This window comes from Vulpes vulpes, chromosome 7 (genome assembly GCF_048418805.1).
Source record: "Vulpes vulpes isolate BD-2025 chromosome 7, VulVul3, whole genome shotgun sequence".
NCBI classification, from domain to species: Eukaryota; Metazoa; Chordata; class Mammalia; order Carnivora; family Canidae; genus Vulpes; species Vulpes vulpes.
Window position 1 is genome coordinate 87,159,590 of NC_132786.1, and position 25,411 is coordinate 87,185,000.

The window sequence follows — 25,411 nt, forward strand, 5'->3', positions numbered from 1 at the left end:
ATCATCCTACATCTAATAAAGCCATCTGAGATACATCTACCATATGGGAAAGCCCTGTTCTGCTTTATTCCAACAAATTGGTTCTTGGATTCCTCTCACAGCTGTTGCTGCTGTTGTTGAAGATGTACAGGGTCCTGGCAATGAGCAGGATGCTGTGCACAACAGTCGGGATCCCCACATCTCTGGGCTGTGTAAGCATTAAGTGGTATCACCTGTGATAAGTACTGAGCACCAAGGATATTTAAAGGCCTGATACAGAAGTACTCAGTAAATGGGGACCCAAAAAAATTGTCTTAATTAGAATATTCTGGGAGTTTAGTCCTCAGGAGAAAAAGGGGAATAGATTTCTAAATCAGATCACTATCAAGACAATAAGGATGCTAAAATAAGCAAACAAACAAGTGACTTTTCCTTAGATTTTTCCCTTCACCAATTTAGTTTATGAAACACTAGTATGTGCCCAACACTATCCTAGCATGGGAGGCAGGAAGATAGTGGCCACTTCCTGGCTATGGGCAGCTGCCCCTCTGCTGGGGAAATGAGATACCTAGGATTCTTTCAAAGCAGTGTCTTTTACTATTGCAATAGCATTTGGAAAGTTTATTATATAAATCCATATAAATAACATAATCCTATGAAAGGAAAATATTTACTCTTCTCAATAATTTTTTAGATAATTGTAAAACATTTAAAGTGTACATCACAGTGATTTACTATACATGTAGAAGCATTCCCCCATCTAGTTAACTAACGCATCCATCACCTCACATGTTTATCCTTCTTTTTTTTTTTTTTGGCTCAGAATTTATATGTTTAGTTATACAATAAAGTGTTATCAACTACAGTCACAGAAAGCCTTGCCAACTCCATATTAACTCAGGACCATGTCCTGCTAACTCGAGATTGAGCGGCACCACTCCCTTCCTCCTCCTCTCCATCATCTTTACTGCCTGATTTCCTTCTGTTTTGGCTTTTTTTCCTGAGGTTTTCCTGAAAAGCTCCCTTGTCCTATGTTCTAAGAAAGAAGAATAGCAAAGAGAATGGAAAATAGGATTGGAAGCCTGAATAAAGATGAAAAAAACAAGAAATTTGAGGTTTTCTCAGCTTTTTAACCTCAGGTTCTATTTCTGTGGATAGCCAGAAGTGAGTGGCCATTCTACAAAGACTACAAAGTGCAAAAATACTAGGAAGAGAGAGAACATCAGAGAGATGCTAGAAGAGACTCTGCTGACGGGAGGAATCATCTCAACTTCTTCTTTCATCTAATCTCTTTTCACAACTCATCTGCAGTGGCCTTTACACTCCTGGTGGGATGGAACCCTTGGGAAGCTCAGAAGAGGTAAAAGGGACAAATGGCATAATGTAAAATTCCACTTAAAAAACAAACCCAAACCCAAATAAACCTCCCCAGGGCCTCTAGATTCATTGCTCAAGTATTTTCCACTGCACCCCACCCACTCTCTGAGGCCAAACACACACCACCAGGCCACCCCACACCTGAACTTCTGGTTGATCCAGAAGAGCACTAGAAGTTTGGGGGCAGGGCCAGAAATCCAGCACAGCCCCAGGCAGTGGGCTCAGCTGCCACCTCTACTTGCTGGGAATGTATTGTCCCTAAAACTCCCAATCCCTGAAAGTTAGGTACAGAGAGGCAGCCAGGAATTTCACAAAGCAACTGGGATTGGCAACAGGGCTCACACACCTTCCTGCTGGGCTCTGGTCTTGGCTATGAAAAAGGGTGCAAGAGTCTCTTGACCCTGTGTCCTAACTTCCAATTAAACCAGAAGCTGGACATTCAGGGAAGAGCCAGGAATGTGGCCGACCAGGTGTGGGGACATTACTGCCACAGCTTCCATCATGGCCCAGAAGCAGAATCCAGGCCACACACATGTGTTTGTTGAACAAGAACATTCTGAGATTGTGTTTAAAAAGAAAATCTTCTGTTCCAGACTTTGAACAATAATGGTTGCCATTTGCTGAGCGCTGACTATATATAGGCTAACTCGCCATGTAATAGATCATTTAATTCTAATAATCTCATACAGTAGATACTAGAATTATCTCCCTTTTCCATACTAGGAAATGAGAATTTAGAAGAGGAGAGCAACTTGATTCAAGCTATTGAAGAGGCAAATCCAGGATTCCATTCCAGGTATATTGGACTCCACATTTTAAAAAATATCTCATTGTTTTCTTTTTCCTGTTTTTTTCTTTTTTTGGTTGTTGTTAAACTACAGTTGACACATAATGCTACATTAGTTTCAGGTGTAAAACACGGTGATTCCACAATTCTATATGTTATGCTACGCTTACCACAAGTATAATTACCATCTGTCACCAAACAACCCTATTACATTACCATTGACTATATTCCCTATGTTGTATTTTTCATCCCCCTGACTTAACTCATTCCAAAACTGGAAGCCTATACCTCCCACTCCACTTAAACAATTTTGCTCCAACCCCCTGCCCTCCCCCTCTGGCAACCACCAGTTTGTTCTCTGTATTTATGGGTCTGTTTTTGCTTTTATTTGTTTGTTTGTTCATTTGCAAAACCCACATTTTTAACCATCAAGCATAGAAAACCAAAATTCGAGACGCCTGGGTGGCTCAGTGGTTGAGCGTCTGCCTTCAGCTCAGGGCATGATCCTGGAACTCCACGATGGAGTGTCACATCGGGCTCCCGCAGGGTGCCTGCTTATGTCTCTGCCTCTCTGCATCTCTCATGAATAAAAAATAAATCTTTATTTAAAAAAAAGAAAACCAAAATTCTATGCCTTTGAGAGTAGTCTTCCTGGATTAGACTTTTAAGTCATTTTGACCTTGTTTTGTTAGAGGAACAGATTTCAGTAGCTTCACAGCACATAGTTTTCCTCTATCTGACAATGTGCCTGAGGACAGAAGTAGATTCTAGAAATCAGATAAAGGAGCATCAGAGATAATCCACTCATGAAACAGAACTTGGGGGAATATGTGGGTGGAAATGTGAATTCTGGGCTCAGTCTGGCTCAGAGTTGATTTGTCTCAAAGTTAAACTATTTCCATTGTCTTTCAGCAACAGCTAATAGAGGAAGATAGATCTGCCATGAGCTTTAGTCACAGCTCTAAATAAATAGGCAACATGCTAATATTTGATATATTCAAGATGTCCCTGAAGAGCAAGCAATTACTTAAGTAATTTCTTAACTTTTCAAGTCACATTTTTAGGAGAGATACTGACTGACCAACACCAAAGGGAAACATAATAATGTACTGGGAATGTTTTAGAAACTTCCTGAAGTAAACAGGAGATGCAATAAAGGAAGGAAAAGTCAACACTGTCTTTATATCCAATGGCCCCTCACTCTTAAAGTAAGAACACCCTTATGATTTTTCAGCAGTTTCAGCAATAAATGTAATTGATAATTCAACATAATTACAAAATAAACATGTTGAGACACTGTTTCCCCTTCCACGGAGGCCTTAAGAATTCTCATGATGATGACTTTGGGAGCGTTAGGACTATCTATAAAAGATTCTAGTTAGCCCAAACTACTATTATTACTTCCCCTCCCAGTACCTGTGAACTCCCAGGAGGCTCCTATTTGTGATTATCAAAGGAGATCCCACTTCTGGTAAGGAAAGAATGACACCAAAAAGCTTCCCTACTCCCTCAAGGAGTTCCATCTCAATTGTTTGGGATTGCTGTCTCATAGTGAACCAGATGCTAAGAGCAGGTATTCCTTTCCTCACCCCTTTCTATCCCACAGGCTCCTCCAAGGAAGAAGGATGTCCTTTGAGAAAAATGGTCACACAAAATACAGAATTGGTCTACCTCAATCTCCATCAAAAGCACAGAAGCCTGAGATCATATAAAATAGCTCTAGGCCTACATGGTTAGCCAGGTCCCTAGGCAATATAATTTTTTAAAGATATTTTATTTATTTATTCATGAGAGACAGAGAGAGAGAGAGAGAGGTACAAACAAAGGCAGAGGGAGAAGCAGACTCCCGCAAGGAGCCCAATGCGGGACTTGATCCCAGACCCCAGAACCCAGAATCATGGCCCTAGCAGAAGGCAGACACTCAACCACTGAGCCACCCAGGCTTCTCTAGGCAATATAATTTAGAGCGAATCAAAAGATTCCAAGATATACACTCCCTACTACTTTCCTTCAGTCATTCAGTCAACTTTTATTTACTGAGGACTTGCTGTATTGGGGGGGGGGGGTTCCTAGAAGATGGAAATACAAAGGCCATAGGGTTGCCAGATTTAACAAATAAAAATCTTGTATTTGATCTGGCGATTCTAAATGGTCAGCAAGAGACCACACCTGCCCACAAGGACCTTACAATCTAGTGCCCTATGTATTCCCTAAGAATTTTTAACTCCATTAACACCTTAGCAAAGATGATTTATCCAATGAGCTGCAAAGTGTACAACCTGAGGGAATAATGCACAGAAATAAGTTCTGAAGGGAAGAATAAGGTCCAAAGCAAGGCAAACACCAGGAGAATGTCACAGAGCAAGTAACAGTGATCGACCCAGGACAATGCAATAGCTCTGTGCCCCTAGTTGGGTGGAGGAGGGCGGGGGTGGGATTGTCAAGTAAAGGGATCCAAATGAAGAAATCATTGCTGAGAACTCAGCTTGCTTCACCTGCATTCCAAATTAGTGACAAGTAAGCCAAAAATGTTGTCAAGTTTGGTAAACATCTCAATTAGACCTGAACAGAGCATCTAGTGGGATCTCATGCCAACTTATGGTTTGGGGTGGAAACCATACAAAATGTGGTGGTTTTATAGGGTTTGAACCTGAAAGCAAGCAAAATGTGGTGGTTTGAACTATGTTTTTCTTGGAGTATTTTGGATACTCAGGCATAAAAATTCACAGTCAGGCTTGGGAGGTCCGATCTAAAACAATAAAAAGTTTTCACACTATCCTTTCAGCAACCACAAGGGATAGACTTCCAAGAGAAGTTGTAGACTCTTGTTTGAATATCATTTACATATGGTTGATAGATGGACCAGTTAGGCCATATTTATGTGACAAAAATTGATTTTGATGTTTGGAGGGAGGAAAAAAGGCTGTCTTTTTCTGGACTAGTATTATCTACATAGGAAAAAAGAAAGCAAGGGATTTTTATGCATGTCATTGTGTTAATCATAAAACTAGTAAGAGATCAGTTCCATTGCCAGTGACTTCTTGCTGTGAGCAACTCCACAGCTTGAGTCTAGAGTGAGAGTGAGAGGAGTAAAAGAATTCATTTTGTTTTACATGTCAGTCATTAAAGCCACTTCAAAGCCTTCATGGAAAGATGCAAGGCATATATAAGTAGGAAGTGCCACAAAAGAAGTGGCAGAAATGGAAAGATCCATTTGCACAGCAAACTTTACCACTTCCCTCACTAGATATTTACCATTTCCTAATCTTAGGGTCCCCTACTCCGTATTGTCTAATCCCAGTTGCAAAATACAAATTCCCAGCTCTCCATTCCTTCCCTTACCTTGACCTCCTTTGTCTGAGCAGGGAACTGAAATGCCTCATGAGTGTATGTAAGTGTAGGGTTAGGGCTTTGAGTAATGTCGACTCTACAATAGCATAGGAGTGCTCTGCCTAGGTAAAAGAAAATAGACTGCATGACCTTTCCCAAGATCTTCTTGCAGCTTCTCTGGACCTGCAACCACATCGAAATATTTGCTTCATTCTTTAGTTCAAAGAACATAACATTTCTTCATCATCAGTGGAAATTCTATTGTTCTTACAATGAAGTGGAAATTTTTTTAAAATTTTGTATTGCTTTGTTTTATTTTCAAGGGGGCTAGAGGAAAGGTTACAAAATCAGTTGTGGTCTACATGAGCAGAACAGTAGGAATCATCATTATTATCACTTAACTCATATATTTATTAAACAGTTCCAGGAAAATCTAGTTAATTTGGACCTTGTACCTTTGAAACATTTGATAATTCCAAGATGGGGAGCTGGCTTAACTTTTCCTTTGGTGGAAGTGAGAGTTTACAAATCTAATTAAGTGAGCTTTGCAGGGGGTGATTAATCTTAAGAAAACAAACTGCTTTCAAACACTCTCGTAATAACTGTTTCTGATGATTAATGAAACGATTGCAAAGAATCCTGGTCTACTCATTAAAGCAGACCCAGTTATGAGGTCTTGGCCACAGAGTACTGGTCCCAGGCTTATGTAAATATTTTCTATATGACAGGTTACATACAATATTCGATAATTCTGAAATATCATGGTTTATACTGATCTTCCCTCAAATTAGCCTGCCATATGAAGGTTTCTCTGTATTTCTATTCCAAGTTGTATGAACCCAAGATGCCAATGGAACGAGCCCAAATGGTCTTTGAAGATACTTATGATCCATGCAATCTCTGTTAATGACTTTTACATATACATATGTCCCTTAAACCAGTGGCATAATTGGATTAGTTGGAAGCCCACTTGGCCAGCACAATGGGATAGTTTAAACCTAACTATTAACACTCTTATAGATCATCTAAATCACTATCCAAGGAATGTGCATAAGCCATGTGTTGAATAGTATGGTCAAATGTCTATGGATTCGACACGTAACCCATCTTGCTCATGAGATCTTCAATTAAATTGGGAGACTCACTGAAGATATTTTGTCCTGAGAATATCAACAAACCCTTCAGAGCTCACAATCAAAACTCTTCATAACGTTACTTATGGGACAGCTAGGTCCCGTTGAGTACTCTCCTTGGGGTATACTGAGTATACCTCTAATGTAGAAGAATCCATCTAATTACAACTTATTTATAAAGGCAGACAAAACAGAAAGGCCAAATATTTATTCATCCAGCATACATATATCAAGTATTTTACTATATTCATCAGGCTCAGTCGTAAGCTCTGAGAAAGGAAGATAAAGATTACATGGCACTTAGGACAGACAGCTTATCTTCTAATTAGGGAGATAGATAACAATGACAAAAAAATGACCAAAAAACCCTACAAAATACTATAAAAGCAATAAGTAGTGAGTAGTATGGAGTCATAAGGACAGACACCTAATTTCAAGCATCAGAGAAGACTTCCTGGGGTAGTATTACTTGAACAGAGCTGAAGAGGTGAGAAGTTAGCCAGGTGGGCAATGAGCCAGGGAGGGCTTTCTAGAATAAGGGGATGACATATGCAGAAGGAGGAACCAAAAGGCTTTATTAAACATTATATTAATGTTAATGGTAAGCATTAGCTAGTATTTTTTGAACGCTTATTTTCACAAAGCACCTTACTATAAGCCTTTTACATTTAATTCCACCATTACCAAATAGGTCAGTTTTAATTGTCATCCCAGTTGTCCAAAAAGAAAACTGAGACATGGGGAAGAAAAATAATTTGTTCAAGATTATGCAGCAGTCTGACTTGAGAACCCAAGGTCTTCACCCCTAAGCTCTAAGCCTGCTTAGCCCAGGCATGCCAAACTGTGGCATTTATCTTTGCTATACAGGCAATGGGGAGCCCCTAAAAATTTTAGATGAATCCCCTTAAGGTAAGCCTAACTTTTTTTTTTTTTTTTTTTTTAGAAAAAGACCTTCATTCTTTGCCAAGTGTTTTTGGGTTTTGTTTTGTTTTGTTTTTTAATCCTTTGGTCCAATACTTTAATTACTTTGTGGTTAAATCTGATTTCTAACTTGAGAAAAAAAAAACCAGTGACTTAAGAAGCCCCTTTGTGCATGTGAATCATAACCCCTAGAATCAGGACAAGCAGAGATGGGAACTGCGTCTGTCACTCTGATATGCCATAAAGAAACCAATGTGGGTTGTCATGCCGTGCCTCATTTATACCTACCCTCATGGAGACAGGGTCAGATTGCTAAACCTGAATATTTTAAATTCAGAATACTTCTTCAGTATTCTTTGCTTTATAATTGATGGTTTTGAAAGGGCAAGATTTGCTTGGAACCATGGTTAAGATAGTAGAGTGGAACTATAGTGATCTGAAATGATCTAATTTTCTAGAAAATTACTACTCTCTGCAAGCTGCATAAACTTTAATTAAAAAGACAAGGAGGCCTATTCTCTCTCCTTACACACATGCGACATACTAGGCTCTTGGGATTCTGGTAAAAGGAAAAAAGCAGATTGAAGAGTTTAGAATTTTTAGCAAAACTCTAAAGCTAATTAGGATGTGATGCTTATTTCCATCATTAAGGACCAACAAGCATCCAACATTTGTTGCTCTTCTAGAGAGAAAATATTTTTATAATCAAAATACATATAGTTAGCTTATAAAATAAACTGTAGACACAGGTTAAGTCACAAGTAAGACAACACACAAATCAGCCCATATGGACATGACAATAACATTTTTCAGTCAAATATCACCAAAATGAGCATTCCCAAAGAGGCTTAATACAAGGCTTTATGTATCTATATCCAATAAAATATCCCCAACATCCCCATCCTGAACATCCCCAATAAAGAAATATTATTTTAGCTTTCACCAGAAAGTCTCCAGAAGCTGATTTTAATAGTAGCATATTTAGAGGAATGGATCAGGGAAAAGGGAGTCCACTAATGTGAGAACAGATGTTGAGTATGAAAATAACCTCAGTAATTCACAGGATAGGATCTATGGCCACAAAAGGTTGCTCTGCCTGAGTCAGCACTCATGGGTTTTTTTTTTTCCCCTTCACCTGCTTTTTCTCTTTGCTCTCTTCCTTCCTGTACGCTCTCTTTCCATGGCAGTCTGCCTTCCAAGCTATGCTCCCAAACTCGTCATCTAAAATCACTTTAAAAGGACATGTTTGATGCAAAGCAGCTTAATGTACTTTGTCCCACGTGTAGAAGCATTTGGGTAGCCTCAGTGTCAATGTGAACTGGGCTGTCATGGAGGCCGGCCCACTGAGATTAAATGAAAATCAACTTTAATAGGGATGATGGGAAGCAGAATAGCATTTTTTTTTAACACATTCAGATATCTGCATCTATTCCTCCCATTCGACAAGTCCTGAAAAAGCTGGTGGCAGCTACAGCTTCACAAGCAACTTCTTGCAATATAAGGATGCACTGAGAAAATTGAGAAATGAGGGGAAGGATGTGTACACAGCACAAATGTTTATGATTATGTACACATCACTTGGGTTGAGTATGTAGCTCAGCTATACTAACTATACTACCTGATTAACTGTATTTATATATACAGAAGGTGGTTTGAAAAGCACTGTAGAATTTGTGTGTGTGTATGCAAGCAGAGTGAAATACTGTATTGTGTGTATAAATATCAGGTAGTATAAAATAAAATACCCTATAGTTGTTTGTTTAGGGACACGTTTGGATTGAGTGAGCATTATAACAATCATTTCTTTCAAAACCACAAAAACATCACAGTTTTTAGTTTTACTAAAGTCTAGTTTTGGCAGTTCTTTTATCACATCTGTCATCTCCTAAGCTTTGCTTAGCCAAAGCACTCAGACTTGAATTTTGAAATTGTCAATATAGGCCTTCTAATCTTTAAGTCTTAAATTATCTAAGCAGATTAACTACTATTATTCTATGCCTACAGGACGCAGGGGTAAAGAAAGGCAGAGGAAATATAACTTTTTTCAGGCAATTAAGTTCCTGTGGAGGTTGTGTTTGGGGCATGTGTTTGGAAAATGGTCCAATGTATTTATGCAAATAACCAGGTAGACAAGATGAGGACATAAACTCCAGTATCTACATCTGGAAGACCAAAAAAAAAAAAAAAAAAAAGTCTTCATCTAGGATATTTCATCCTCTGGCTTCTAAATAAAAAGTTATAGTTCATATTGACGCTTTCCGGTTTGCAAACTGGCAATGGAAGTTCTGAAGCCAAGAAAGATATCTTGAAGAAACAAACAATCATGCACACAAAGAAAAAAGCAGAAGGGGAAAAAAAAAAGAAAAGAAAAGAAAGGAGGGGCCCCCTTTTCACAGCAGTGTCTATCTGTGTGGTGACCTGATTTGTGCTATGATCTCCCTTTGGAGATCAAAGCAGGATTAACGTGATTCTTTACTGTTTGCACTGCACATCTCAAAGCTCCGGAGATGTAAGAAATAAGTACAAATGCTGTCCTGGGACACAGGGGAAATGGAATATGAATGTGGTGGGTTAATAGTCCAAAGGCTAACCATAAAAAGTTATTTGGGATTTGGGAGGCAATGAGGAATTTCAAGTACTTTGTATTTGTAAGCACCTTGGCTTTCTCTTTTCTCATTTTCAGGGGTGAGGCTTTTGGCTCGTTTATGAGGCCAGCACTGAATGTCATATTATTAAGTCTCCACAATGACCTTCTAGCTCATTTGGAATGTTTAGCAGCTGCTAGTACACATAAAAAGAGAAGGGAACCCTGCAGCATGTTTTCACACTAAAGCACTTTCACGTTACAACCAGGCATTTACGCAGAGGATTTAAAAGAAGGGAAAATCTTCTAAAATATCAAAACGTTGAGCTTTTGTGTTTCCACCGCGTGTGACATTCCTGGATGCCCGAACCCCTAAAGAGTTAGTGTTTCTGCAGCCTTTCAGAGGTGCTTGTTCTTTTGTTGAGAGAAAAAAAAAAAAAGGCAAGTCTTATATTGCTGGGATCTCAGAAGGTGAAGGAAAAAAATCACTTCTATTTTTAATGCTTAGTGTATACACCTCTTGGAGGGGGTAGAAAAAGCTCCCCTCCGCCAAACTTGACTGTGATTTCAGCTGCATTACCTAGAAGAGGGCGCGCCAGAGTGTGGCTCAACCTGCAGTCTTCAGGGAGTCGGTACTGGCCGGGAGAACCGGATTGCGGGGGCGGGGGCGGAGGTTCTCTCGGTCCCGGATGGGATCCCACGGTCTCCACTCTAGTTCACTCAATTCCACCCCAAACTCACCTTTTCCGAAACTCTGCCCGCCTAGCCACACAAAGACACCTACGCAAGAAGTCCCAATCCCGACAGCCCATTGACCAAGCTGAGCCCAGCTTCTTCCTGAGAGCAACTTCGTCTCGTTCGCTCTTCCAAGTTCCTTTGGGTCGGAGCTCGAGGACCTTTTCTTTTTTTTCTTTCTCCTTTCACCACTTCCCTTTCACCCTCCAAACCCAGCTACGCTACGTGGCCAGGAAGTGGCTGGAGATTAAATCTCTGCAGAATAGACCCAGGATAGAGGTGCAGATGGGACCCGACGCAGGGGCCCCGGGGTCCTTCCCGCGCGTATCCCCGCCCTGACACCCAAGGAGGTTCCACCTCCTTTTGCGTAACGTCCATTACGCCGTCCCGCGCGCCACGGTGGGGAGCTTGAAGTCAGGCTCATTCCAGAGCCCGGGGTGCGGGGCTGGGGGTCCCCTGTGCGGAGTCCCCGCAGCCCCGCCCGGGCGCCCCAGCCTGCGCCTCTGCGTCCCGGCGGCGCCGGACTCCCGCTGCCCGCCCCAAGCTCCTACCTGCAGGAGGAATTCAACGGGGAACCTGGTGAATTGCCTCAACTGGAAAAGCAGCCTGCTGGTGAAGCTTTTTGTCCGGAACACAATTCCCAGGGCCAAGATAAGGAAGGGAAGGAATCTCTTTCAGTGCCTAAACTCGCTACACTCACCTCTAGTTGTTTCCATCACAATAAACACTAGCAACTTGGACTTTTCCGAGGCCCTTTCCTTGCTTTATTTAGCCAGATCTGACAGTGTGGATAATCGTTTTCCCATTATCATGCTAATTTGTTAACTGGGAACTTTTCAGTTGAGCAGGATTGTTCGGGAATCAGTAACCAGGAATCCTGACTGGCTGAGGGAGTCGCCCGAAAATTCTATTGGAAAAGTTCGGAACAGCAATATCAACTCACCCTCCGCCTCCCGCTCTGTTTTTACAGTATTATTCACTCTGCAGCCCTGGTTTGCACAGCGGTGGCCTATCACTCGGAAACCATCCTGGAGCTAAAAGGATAGTAGTTAGAGACCTGCAATTCATTTTTTAAATGTTAAGTTTTAAAATATTGCAGGGTGGGGGTTTTTCCCCCGAAGTTTAAAGTACCAGCTGAAATCTCAAGTACAATTAGTCGCAGTATTGCTGCGAATTTTCTAACCGTCGGTATCTGACTTTGAAACAAAATATTAGAGTTAGAATTCAGTAAGAGTTATTTTGCTTTAAAAACGCAGTGGGAGCCCTATAAGTTTTACAGTTTCTGTCAAGACATTGCTAATGTTTATCTACATATTCTTATGGGTTGTACTTTTTTAAGTTCTCATTTTTTTAAATTTCATATTTTGGGCATGATTCCTTAAGTTCCCATTAACATATGATCTTTTTAAGTTAACAGGAAATTGAAATTCTAAGGAAGGGAAGTGCAGACTCCAGCCTCTTCTTTTCACATCGGTTAGAAGTTCAATGCACCAACTCTTCTGACTTGTATTTGCTAACTTAGAAAACTTTAAAGGTACATTTGGAAAATTAACTTGAAAGGACCCCATAACAGAGGGTGACTTTTATCAACTTTTTTGGAGGGGAGGGTGTTTAAAGCAGTTAAGACCTACAGGGTAATTAAACTGTATAGCATTCTGAACTATATAACATGGGGGACAGCTTTAAAAACGATCCCATCTAACAACTCTTACATCTACAGAACGAGTAAGAAGTCCATAACTACCAACGCCAGCATTGCTTGCAAATTACATTCGATTGAAACTCTGCTGAAAGAGTTTATCTTCCATTGTATTTTGGAATTGTGTGAAGATATGTATGAACAGGATCTATGTATATATAATTCTTATACTTTATATATGTTTAGACATGCATTCTTTTTAAATGTTTATGTGGTTAGTCACTTTAAGAACATCAAAATAAATTGTACGTTGGCTTACACTATCTCCCAGGTATTCCCAAACACTGATGAACAAAAATCTTTATATCGGAAATGAAGAGCTACCCATTTAAAGGAAAGAATGGAAAGGGGAACTCGATTTATTCTCATTTGTTTATCGCTAGACGTTGCCCCCCTCTCCACAAATTCATTTGAATAGCTTTCAAGCCGGAAAATGGAAATGTGGCTCCTGCCCTCTATTTCAGCGGCAAGCAGCAGCGTCCTGGCAACAGCGCAATTTTCTATCATCAAGGATAAATGGCATCGAACAGAACATTCTGATAAAAAAAAAAAAAAAGAAAGAAAGAAAGAAAGAAAAAAAGCTTCAGCCCAAGGAGCCCATGATTGCTGGCCTTCCTGTCTGTCATCCCTTCACAAAATCCTCTCCGCAAACCTGAGCGGCATGCTGTCAGAGCTAATAACGTCTTCTGAAGGGGGTGGGGGGGGCATAGTCTTCCCTGCACAATGTTCCCATTTATTAAATCGAGTGCTTATTTTAAAATTGCAAATATCTTTGTTTGGTTCACTGCAAATTAAAACCAAGATGCAGGAAGTTACATGATGCAACAATTATTTGTGTCATATCAAAGAATCAAACCGCTATCTCGCCCTTCTCTGGGCTAAGGTCGGATGAGGGGGAAGGGGAAACCTGGGGGAATCCAGGGCAAGAGGTTTTTTGGTGGAAAACTACAAATCTGTTCGCCCTGCAGGTAAACTGAGAGTAATTGAAAGCCAGAGGAGCGATGCCTGTTTCCACCAGGGAGAAGGAGCTGACTGCGGATCCGGGAGCGCGTGTGGGCGCGGTGGTCCGCGCGACGCGGCACGCGGGTCGGCCGCAGCTCCGAGCAGACACGCGGCGCTTTCCCGCGGGAGGCTTTGAACGTAATGGTGGCTATTTCTCACCCACTGAGATCCCTTTCCAGAAAAGGCCATTCTGTTCCAAGGAGATGGATCCCTGGGGTCCTCGTGCCTGTATAGGGGGTCTTGGAGAGGTTTAGAGGACACCCCTGCAGGCGTTCCCTGAGTCACGCGCTTCTCCCGAGAGGTGGGGGCTCGGGGCGGAAGGGCAGCAGCCCACGCGCGCGCAGGCGGGCGCGCAGGTGCGGGCCTGGAGCCGCGGGAGTGCGGTCCGGCTGGCCTGGCGACTGGCCCTAGTGCCCATCGAGCTCCTGGTCCGTTCAGGCTCCTGCACTTCAGACTGAACCCTACAGGGCCCGGGTCAGGGGAGTAGGGGGTGGCGGCGGCTGGGGGCTATATGGGGATGGAGATGGTCGACGCCAAAGGGAATGGGGAGCAGCGATGTTGACACTCTTCCTATCGGACCAACTGCTAGGGAATTCTTTTTTTTTTTTTTTTTTTTTTATCTCGTTGAGAGAGAGGGAGAGGGAGAGAGAGAGAGAGAGAGCGAGAGAACCTAAAAATGAAGAGACAATCAGATCTTAATATCCTTTAAACTTGGCCTTTGCAAAGAAAGAGAATAATGGAGAGGTATGTAAAGGACCCTAAAATGCGGGGAGACCCTAACAAGTAGAAGCAGAAGACCGAAGTCTGGATATCAGAGATTGAGGCGTGCGGGGCGGGGGACGGGAATCAGCTTGGCTTGTAAGGATCCTTGGCGGCAGAGAACGGTGGGAGGAGGGGAATGATGGGGAAACCTTTGTTTAATGAGGAAACCTAATTATTGCGCATCTGGAAGTCTTGGTCCCAACTAAGAGAAGGAGGGTACTCCCGCCCCCCCCCCCATGCACTGCGCATGCCCCAGCCTCCGGATTTGCATGATAAGGCTCACTCGTGAGCCAACTGTGGCGGAGCCAGGCCCGCTGTGGCAGCCAATAGAATCCCGATCTCAACTTCGCCTCTGGGTCACATTGACATCTCGGTTCCCCCACAATAGGCCTTTAAAACCCACTTTAAAAATAAAAAGGGTATTTTAGTATCGATTCTCGCCTTGGCACACTAGATTTCTGTGGGAAATAGACACATTTTAGAACTACAAATACATTTACTACAAGCAAGGGTTAAAGTATTCAGAATTTAAGAGAAAGTTAGAAGACAAGAGAAAGGAGTCTGTTCAGAGAACACTGGCGGGAAGAAAAGAAATCCTGGGACTGCTGCCTTCAGAGCCCTGAGATTTGCCCGACATTGAATCTCTGAAGCCTTTTCTGTCACCTGAAAATCCCACCTATCTCATTGACCGAGTGAGCCTCAGAAGCGGGAAAACGTCACCGTGCACAAGCCTGGCTAGGGAAAGCAATCCCAAACCCAACTCTTTCTCCACTCCCATCACCAGCCCCCACAGTTGCCAGGGAGATGGGAAGCTAGAACACCTGCATCCCATCCTTCTCCCTTTCCCAGACACCAAAGTGGTCTATGTCCTGAGGTCCATGTGTTAGCTCCCATATCTGCGAAATGGGGCTAATTATAGAAGGGCAGAGGGAACTAGAAAGGTAAAGTGACATAAATCTCCTGCCTGTCTGGGCCTCTCTTACCTCCACCCAAGCTCTGAGGCTGGAAACCATGAGGTTGATTCTCTGGAGCCGCAGAAGGGGTGGGCCAGCTGGGAAATATTACCTATCTTGCCCCTTCTGCACACCAACACTGCTGCCTGCCCTCTCTGCAGCACCCTCCTGACAGTTACCAACCACCCTGGATTCTTCCCACCATATATCCCTGCCAGAATTACTGCCCACAAATGGGCCTCCAACACCCCTGAAAGCATTCCTGTCTGTGACAGGAAAACTGCTTGTTCATATCACTGAAATAAAACAGGTGGGGATTATTATGTGCAGTTCCTCTCCCCTTTTGTGTAATTCACAAGTCTCCAACATAGGATTAGGCTTCAAATGCATTTGGTCAGGTACATACTTTTTAATGCTCAGCTCAAACAATGGTAAAACCATTCCAGCAGTGCCTCTGTTTGTCTCTTAGCTCTTTCATTCTCACCCTCCAGGCTTACAGTCATCACATAACCTTTTTTTTTTTTTTTTTTGAGAGTGTGAACCAGAGTCCCATCCCAAACCTCCAAAATGCAAGGCTCTAGAATGACTTCAACATCTTGTTCATCTAAGATCAATATTATCTGACCAGTAAGTATTAAGTTGGCATACCGGTAAGCACTTAGCTGCCAGCATCCATGTCTATTTTCTGAGTTACTCACTTGAAACCTGAAATGCCAGTTGGTAGTCTCTACTGTAATGAGCAAAAAACTTTATCGCGATTGTGTTTGGGGGTTGTGCAAAAATGAAGCTTTCTCTTAAGCTGGCCCAATAAAACCAAGAGGTGTCAAGATGAGATAACCATGTTGTTTAAAAATCCTTCCTGAACATTAGATTTTAGGCTTTTTCTTATTATTGACTTATCTTTGTGCTTCATGGAAAATAAGAGTGCATTTGAAAGGAAATATAGACCTAAAAGAAAGTCCATCAGCCAATCAATAATCTTCACTGTCCCCAGTTGAAGCAAAATCCTCCTTCCCTGTCTTGGGAGTGGCTGCAATAAGAGGTTTGTCTTCTTGAGCAATGCTGAGTAAAATTGAACCAACCTAAGTCTCAAATTCATGTCCCAGCTTCTTTCTTCAGGCAGGTTTCAGATCAGCCATTAGTCTAACTTTAATGACAACTCACTGTCACCTCTAAGAGAAGAAAAGACCAGCAGGCTGGAGGTCAGGAGGGAAACCCTGCCTAGGCCACAGTTTCAGCCTCTGGAGTTGCAATTTACAGGCATCCTCAGCTCTAACCCAGACTACCTTGTAGTCATGACCCAGACTATCTTGTAGTCACTTTGTCTCTCACTAATGTGCACCTTAGTGTGCCTACCAGTTCCTGCCCATCCCAACAGGAACAGTTGGTGGCTAGCACCCAGTGCCAGCAGGGTTTGCTGGTAAACCAGCTGAGCTGGGAGCATGTCCTTCCCTTGTGGGGCTGTACCGCTCTCATTTAAGTTGGGATTGGTCAATTTATAAGGAAATGGAGAAAGAGGGTAAGGAGGAAGATTATTGAGACTACAAAAATGCAGTTGACACTGTGAAAGCTTCCAGGAGCCAACACTACCTCCTCTGTCAGGTCTCTGAGGGAGATGTCCTACAAATCAGCTGGAGCAGTACAAACCTACCCCTTCATGTTCAGGGTCAACAGAAATGGAGATTTGGGATTCCCTTTTCTCTAGCAGGTCAGTCTGGGAGCAAGAAGGAGGCAAGGGGACTTGGGACTCTCAATCCCACAGAGACTTCTCCTAGCGCCTTGACTCCAGGTGGGCCCCTGCCTACTCTCCAGATTAGTCTCCTGTGTCTCGGACCACTCCCACCCCCCCCAGCCCCCATCACCACCCTCCGGCGGGAGTTATTCTAAGGACACTAAAGGTGCTCCAGGAAGCTTTCTTCTAACTCAAGACCAGGCAGGGAAACCAAGTGAGTCCTCGGGAGAGCAGCTTAGCGTGGGAGGCTCTGGACCAAGCGCAGGACTCCTTAGAGTCCTCAGGCCCTTGGGCAGGTAGCGAGCCCATCCAGCGCGCGTTGCCTTGGCTGGCGTTTTCAAACAACACGGATTACAGGCTGCATCTTGAATACGAATTAGCCTTCTGCGCTGGTGTGAATTCGCTTTGAAACTCAACTTGTCAAAGTATGGTTTTAATTAAACGTCTTCGGCCCTAAAGATTACATGTTTTGTAAAATATATCCTAGCATGAAATTTACTTCCACAATCTGAAATTAGATTTCTTGTAAATGTTTTCATAAAAAGAAATAGGAAGGGGGTGTGTGTGAGAATGGAGCAGTTTATACTCGCTGCGTTCTTTTAAAAGGTCCTGCCAAGCCGGCCAGGCGCCCGACAGGTCCCGGGCCGGCCTGCCAGCCCCGGTCGGGACACGGAAGAGACAGCGCGCCCAGGACGCGCGAGTAACCCGAACCCGCCCGGGCAGGCGCGGCCCGCGCAGCTTTTGCAGTTGGAGACAATTCAGCAGACAGAAAAGTTAATCCCGCACTGATTTGTTTCCGGATCCCTCTGCAGGACGCCAGGTACCCCTATCAGCTGCTGCTACAGACACCTGCCTCCCTCCCCACCCTGGATCGCTGTGTCTGTCCCAGGAAAGGCAGTGAAAGACAGGCTGTCCCAGGAAAGGCGCTGGGTGCAGGATGGCCCCAACATCATTCAAGACAACATTTCATCTAGAAATTTAAAGTTCGCCTCCAAGAATTCCTGGCTAATATCTAAAACAACAGCAATGTTGATCCATAGCCATCCTAACTGCCTGTCCAAAACTGCTCCAACCAATCTCAAAGCTTCTCTACACCGTGAAGGACCCCCTCCCCCAAGGGGGTAGGTGTGTTCTCTATAACCTACCTGGGGGCACCTATCACTCGTGTAGCCCTCAGAGAAAAAGGGCCCTGTTTCCCTGCATGGGGGCGGGGAAGGTGCCTGCGCACGCTGCGTCCTTCTATTCAATACAGAATTAAGAGCAAGGTCCCTGTGGAATTCTCTTTTCCTAACTACTCTCCGAGGAACCCGCCAATTCTGGCGGGATTTGCTGGATTCTAGTAAAACTTGGCTCACAAGGGGTGGGGTGGGGTGTGATGGGGAGGAGGAGGCAGGGAGGCGCATCTCCTTTCTTCTAGATAATTGGGACCCAAGAAACGAGGGGGGGGTGGCTCGGTAGGGAGAGTTATTTACCCGCCCTCCACCTGAAATAAGCAAGACCAATAACGCGCCTCGCTTTTCGCCCTGTTTACTCCATCCCCATTCAGTGATTGGCAAAGCAGGCCCTGAAGGCAAAGGCAATAATTGCTCCGCTCTCTCCTTACTAGGGATGTGTGTAGGCATTTGAAGTGTACTAAAAATAAACGAAGGAGCGAGAAAATGAAAAGGGGACAGAGTGACAATTTGCGGCAATTAAAGCGTCTGCGCATGTTGCCGGAGGAGCAGGGACCCACAGCGGTTTTTGTTTTCTCAGGCCTGATGATGTGACTGACTCGTTAGGGAATTTTCGTCGCAGGTTTTGTGTGTGTGTGTGTGTGTGTGTGTGTGTGTGTGTGTGTGTGTGTACCCGTGCATTGGCAAGTCCGCGGGGTAAGGAGGAAACTGGGACCATTTCTGCGCCCCTGGGCATCGGGCGGTTCTCGGGGCTAGTGTGGGTCCAACCCCTTTAGCCCTTCCCCCCTCCACCCACTCGTCCCCCCACCCGCCTCCAGCAGGTCCCAAGTGGGAGCCTCCCCGTTAGCACTGGGCCGGCGGCCACCTCTTCTAGGAACTTTGGAGCAAGTTTTCAGCTCTAAGGTATCTAACCTTAAAGGGGAAAAGCTTAATAATACTAACGTTGATTTCACAACCACCGACACGCACAGGGTAAGGGGTGAGAAGGATGGGAAAGGGGGGCGGCAAGCCAAATCAAAGCCTGGGAGACATTTTGACAGCGCGCTTGAAATATTACTCTTAATTTTTGGACGACTTTCAAGAAGTGCAAGGGGGATGGGGTGGGGGGTGAGTGGAAAGAACCGCAACTTTCTCCTGTCACTCCGGCGGCGTCCAAACAGGGAGGGCTCCAACCTCTGCCACCCGCAGGAACACGCAGTGGGAAATTGCTTCAAGATACAGCAGGGCTCTCTTCTTTCCCGGGACCCTACCTGAGCAGCTAACTTCGCAAGAGGGTGGGTAGGAATCGCGGGTGTCAAAAGCCAACAAAGCCTCGAAACTGGCGATCAGAAAGGTAACCGCAGGCCCTGCGCTCCGCCTAGGCCTTGGCTCAGGCCTCCGGGAATCCAGTCCAGACTGGCACCCCTTGTGGATCAGCTCCCCGCCCCCCCAAACACGTCCCCCCTCCTCCATCCCACCCCAGTCTGGGCCCTCGGCAGGGGGAGGGGGCGACACTGTGCAGCCACCGCCAAAGTCCAGCTCAGGCTGGCTTCAATGAAAGCTGGCAAATCCAGCGAGTCTCGCAGAAATTTTCTTCGACCCTAATTCAATTTTAAAGCGGATTTTTACTATTAAAAACGCTGCCGAGCAACACATTGAATTAATCTGACTGTACGGTTTTAATTACAGTGAGGGTTTCTCTACAAATCTGTACAAGACAGTGGCTGGCTCTCGGAGGATCTCTGCCTCCTGAATTCCATTATCCGGCCGCACGTTCCCCGCAGACAGCGGCGCGTGGGAGCCAGCTGCGGGCGCGGGCGTTCCCGTCGCCCTGCGCTCCTGCCCGCCCTCCGGCTCCTGCCCTCCCCCGTCCTTTCTTTCACCCCAGCCCCAAAGAGCGCCCTGGACGCCTGCCTGTCTGTTTGGGACTGCTGTACTGAAACCCTGAAACACTATGCTCGCTTTTTAACTCTTGGGCCCAAGACCTTTGAGCCTCCAGAGGCTCGCTCTTAAAAGGGTTCATTTGTCGGGGGAGGGTGACCTCTTTTGTAATTTTTAAAGGGTCCTCCTCCTTCGACTTTGCAGCTGTTGGAGCAACGCGATGCCCCAGGTGTTTGAGGGGAAAGAAGGGCTAAGGGGTGGGGAGGATAAGGAGAAAAGTCTAGTAGAGAACAGAAGAGTGGGTGCTGGGTGTTTGAATCTAGCCATCCCCCAGCCCTGAGAGCCAAGAGGGCTGCTTTTATCAGACTTGGTTTTATTTGCTGTGCTACTAACATCCTGGGGGCAGTGATCTCTAGAGACCCCGATGGAGAAGAAAACGAAGAGAGGTACTCTCCAAATGAAGCAGATACATGCTCATTCTCTCTTGTTCAGTCTCTTGTATCTCTCTTCAACTCCCTTTTATGTTCCTTGCTTTCCTACTCTGTCTCCTTCTCCGCAAAGCATGTGGGAAGAAAAATGGCAAACTGGACACAACTCTCAGTATTTTCTTTCTTTCTTTCTTTCTTTCTTTCTTTCTTTCTTTCTTTCTTCTTTCTTTCTTTTTTTCTTTTTTTTTTTTTTTACAACTCTCAGTATTTAAAGAAGCAAAGGCTTTGAGCTCTGTGGGGCAGGAAGCCTCACTTGACAGAGATGGGGGGGTGGCATTTTCCCCTCTCTGCACAAAATTACTGAAACCTACAGAAGAATACCATTTCATTCCCCTAGGTAGGATGGAGAGGGGGCTTTCTTTCTTCTAGATATGTACAAAAAAAAAAAAAAAAAAGGATTTGCTATGAACAAAAGAAAAGAGAAAGGAGACAGATGAGAGAATGGGTTCAAACAAACAAATAACCTTCTCACTTCTTCTAAGGGTTTTCCAATAGGTTGCCCCCCTAAGGAAAGTTTCACTAAAAATCTAATAAATAACCTTTCCCGTTACTGGGGTATTATGAAATAAAGGGGATAAGGAATGCCTATAAATAGGCATGAATATGAAAATCATAGAGCATGCATATATTGCAGGGGTAGTCAGGTACAACTTCTCTCTGATGAGAAATGGTTTTGATTTCTTTTTCTGTTGTAACAAGAGAACCATCTAAGAGTTCACATGATAGCAAGAGGATGTTTTCCCTCCCAGGTTTTCCTCAAGAGCTGTCCCAAGACTGGCTCTCCCTTCATGTTGAAGCGTTTGCTGTGACTTTGTTATGTTACTGCTGATGAAGGGATGAAGAAATTAAAGCAGAGGATGCTTCGAGGCATTTAGGAAGAGGCTTGGCCGGCTATATTAACTCCTTATTATCCTAAAAATAGTCTGCCATTTCCTGTTGATGCTTATTCCCTGCCACTCTGGGGCTGCATTTATCCTCCAATGGTCAGGAGGTCCTAGTTTCCAGAGACTGGCTTGATTAAAGCTGACTTCTAACACCCTATCCCTTCCCCCTTTTGCCCTACTACATTTCCCAGCAGGGCAATATGGGGAAGGGGGGTGGTGAGCCTTGGTTTACTCAACAGGTTGAAAAAACAAATATACCAGTTATTTTGTTTTAATCTAAGTTTTTAAACATTATTGAGTTCTTTTTTTTTTTTCCTGGACTGAGAGAAAGAAGGGTGTCTGTGTATTAGGGAGTGGAGTCCTATGCTTAGTAAAAGAGGAGGGAGGGAGGGAAGGAAGGAAGGAAGGAAGGAAGGAAGGAAGGAAGGAAGGCAGGCTTCTGTATACAATCCCCCAAACTGGGGATGGTAGAAACATGTGTTGTTTTCCCCCTTGAATCTGTTGTAGGTCCAGCACATTGGCTCCCTCTGTTAAGAAAGCTTTGGATGCTCTCACAGTTTGGGAGTGGGGTCAGGGAGAGGCAAAGGTGTTGAATCTGAGGACCTGGTTGGTTATGCTTTCATAGCTTCCCCACAGAGCTCAAAGCCTTTGCTTCTTTAAATACTGAGAGTTGTGTCCAGTTTGCCAGCTTCAAAACCCCCAGGTTTGAAAAGACCTAGGGCAGGAGCATCTAGATTAGAACATGCTTAATTAATATTTCCAAATTGAACAGTCTAGAAAAAGTCTGTGAAGCTCCCAAAGGGCATGACCGGCCTGGGTGGGCCAGTGCTATCCTTGTTGGAGTGTCCCTAGCTCCCTGTTTTGGGGACCTTGGACTGGAGATATGAGGGGGATGTTGTTTCCAGACTTTAGTGAGCTTCTTCTGGGTGTCAACAGGGCCTGCTTTTAAGCTGGATTTTTGGGAGCCTGGGAGGGGAGGGGTTTTACACGGGCATTATGTTTTATAACTAGAGAAAATAATGCCATGGTCTTAGTGCTTTCTCTCATAGTCTGAGACTTTTGCCTACCTCTGAACATACCATCACTGACTTGGGCTAAGGAAGAGAAATGGGCAGCTCTCTGGTTCCACTCCCAAGCTTTCCCAGGTGTGTGTGTTGGGGGGAGGGGGACAGAGTGCCTGGGTTTCCAGGATATCAAGCACCCTTTCCCTACACAGGTACACAAACAGAATTTTACATTGAATGGGGCAAAGACTAGCAGGAATTTTTTTTTTTCACCAATGTCTCTGCTTGAGAAGGGGGTTCTTAGCATGGCTATGTAAATCAATACCGAGTTATTTCTTTGAATTCAAAGGCTATTTATGGAGGTCTAATTTCCTTAGAATTAACGTGATAACTGAGCCCAACTTAGCAACCAAACCCAACCAGGCCCTTCGGGGTTGAATGCACTTCTACAGGGCACCAGAGACTGCACACCTTCCTCTGCACCCACCCCATTCCCTGGCCAAAGGGAGTGGGCTAACCCCCCTCCATAGCTAAAACGTAAGGGGACTTTCCGTCTCAAAGGTCCCATTCCTCCCAGAGCGGCCTTGAGCTCCTTGACCTACCGGCGGTCCTATATTGACAATCGTAATCTTTCTCTAAATAACGTTGACAGCTAGAATACAAGCCCCCAAACCTCGACACCTTTAAAAGCAAAAGGCGGTCTAGGCCTCAAAGTCTGCCTTCTGAAACTTCTTAGTGAATTAGACCCTCACCTATTACAGGATCTTAAAGAGCCTTTGGCCTGCTACTCCTCCAAGATCGCCGGCTTTCCTTCTATTTTGAATGATAAAGACCGAGCGGGACTCGCCTGCCCTCCTCCTCCCACCCCCAAGGGCTGGCCAGGGATCCCAGCCCGCAAAACAAAGAGGTAGAAGCCGCGCCGCCCGGCGGGCACAGGGGCCTGGAGCCTCTGGGGCAGGCGCGCGCCTTCGCGGGAGGCCCTGCAGAGTCCGAGAGTTCCTGCGTCTCAGGAGGGCCGGAGGTGCGCTCCGCCCTAGAACACGCTCGGGGTGACCGGCTTCGGCTCGTTACCGCCGCCCACGACACGGGGCGAAGGACTCGGCAGCCGGGGTGCAGGGTTCGGCCGGACAGAAACGGCCGCGGGGAGCTGCCCCTGCGGGAGCCAGCCATTGCGCACCCGAATCCTCGAGCGGAGGCCGGTGGCAGAGGCCACACGTGGCAGCCACCAGCTGCGCGCCACCTTGGCAACCGTGTGGGGCCGGGCTAGCTCTCCGGCTGGCTCTTCCTGGCACTGGCCAGAAAGCCGGACGCCCAAGAGGCGGGGCATTCTATCCCGCACACTCGCACCGGGACCTGCACCAAGGAGCCCTGGTCCGCTCCGCTTCCCAGCCCCTGACTGCCGGAGCTCAATCCGGTGCTCAGCAGGACCCTTCCCATTGGCGACAACTGCTACTCCGGTGTAGCTGCCCACTTGCTCGTCTGGAACACAGTGCTGGGCTTTTATCCTCTAATGGGGGTGGGATGAGCTACAACCCCGACAATTTCAGCCCTCCAGGCTTCCTTGGGAATTAACAAGGGGGGAAGAAACCCTTTGCAAATAGGGGCTGCTGAGCCCTGGATCGGGTGTTCAGTGCGGGGACTTTCTCCGGTCCCGCCACGACCCGACCCGCTCCGGGTGCGGCCAGAGTTGGGGAAGCCAGCGAGGGAAGCGGTGCACCTGCGAGCATAAAGAGAGAAACACAGACGAGCAAGGGGTTGGGGGGCGGGGGGGAGAGAAACGCCTTCACCGCGTTAACAGCAAGCTGCAGGGTATAAAGCAATAAAACTGCCACGTCTACCTGCTGGCTTTGAGGACATTACCAACAAGCTCGGCTCGAAGCCCGGGTGCACCGAGAGCCCGCCGGGGAAGGGGGGGTGCTTTTCTTTTCCTGACCTCTCCTCTGCCCCCCCCCCCCATATACACACCCTACACACATCTCCCCCTTACCCAGACCACCTTTCATTTTCCTTGAAGCTTTTTTTTGTTGTTGTTTTAATTCACTGCCGATTTGTAAACGCGTGGATCGGGTTACTGGCTCGCGTGTTAAAGTGCACCTCTTGTTAAAAGAAGGGGAACAAGGCACGCCACTTAAAAATGAATTCAGAGTTACTGAACCGGCTCCCGAGGCTCAAGAAGTTAAGCTCGGCGGGCTGGGGATGGGGGGGTGGGGGTGGGGGGGAGAGAGTAAAACGCTGCTGCCCTGCTGCCCTGCGAACCCTGGAGAAAACCCATGGGCAGCGAGCTTCAGGTATGTGATAAGATGGAGGAAGGAAGGAAAGAAAAAGAAAAAGGCAAACTAGCCTGGCGACGCCCGGAGACCCCGGGCTGGGAGCCGCGTAAATCAATTAACAAAAGCCGCCACTGCCGAGCTCCGCACAGCGTGTAAACGGAGTCGGAGCTGACACTTCTGCAGCCACCTCTCCTGGAGTTAGAGGCGAGCGGAACCGACACATTGTCAATTTCTCGGGTCCCCTAGGTCGCATAACTTATGGAGTCCAAGCGAACGGGATGCATAGAAGTCCCAGTAGTCTTCCCAAAGAAAGACCCAGACTTGTCCCTGCAACCTCTAGCCACGTTGACCTGAAGACGTTAGATTGTACATGTGTCCGTGTGGTCAAAGGCTCGCGGCTCGGGTCCGGTCGCGGACTGAACGCTGGCGCCGAGCCCGCGGGGGTCTGCATACAGTGCCCACCCAGCCCCGACCCACTGACGGTGCGGACGTCCTGCGCCTCCCCGCAGTCCCGGGCCCCGACTCCTGGCGCCTCCCGGCCTGCCCTCCTCCGCACCCGCTCCCGGGTCCGGCTCTCCTACCTGGTGGCCGGGCCTGAGCTGCGCTCCGGGACTCCGTGCGGTCTCCGCTCGGCTGCCTGGATCTGAGTGGGTCTGGAGACTAGAGGGAGAAAGGCTAGATCCGCAGCCCTGGGCTGCTCTGAACTTCATGTCTTTCCCCAGTCCATCTTTGAAAGAGA

The 25,411-nt window shown here is 45.8% G+C and overlaps 1 long non-coding RNA gene across 1 annotated transcript in view; it reads right to left on the bottom strand.

Annotated features, from left to right (window-relative positions):
• The window catches only part of LOC112923913 (uncharacterized), a 37,899-nt gene that overhangs the window by 12,249 nt on the left and 239 nt on the right, over nt 1-25,411 (bottom strand). The window contains exon 1 of the long non-coding RNA XR_003235784.2: nt 25,254-25,411. This exon is cut by the window's right edge and continues 239 nt beyond it. This is a non-coding gene — a long non-coding RNA (uncharacterized lncRNA). The remainder of the gene's footprint in view (nt 1-25,253) is intronic.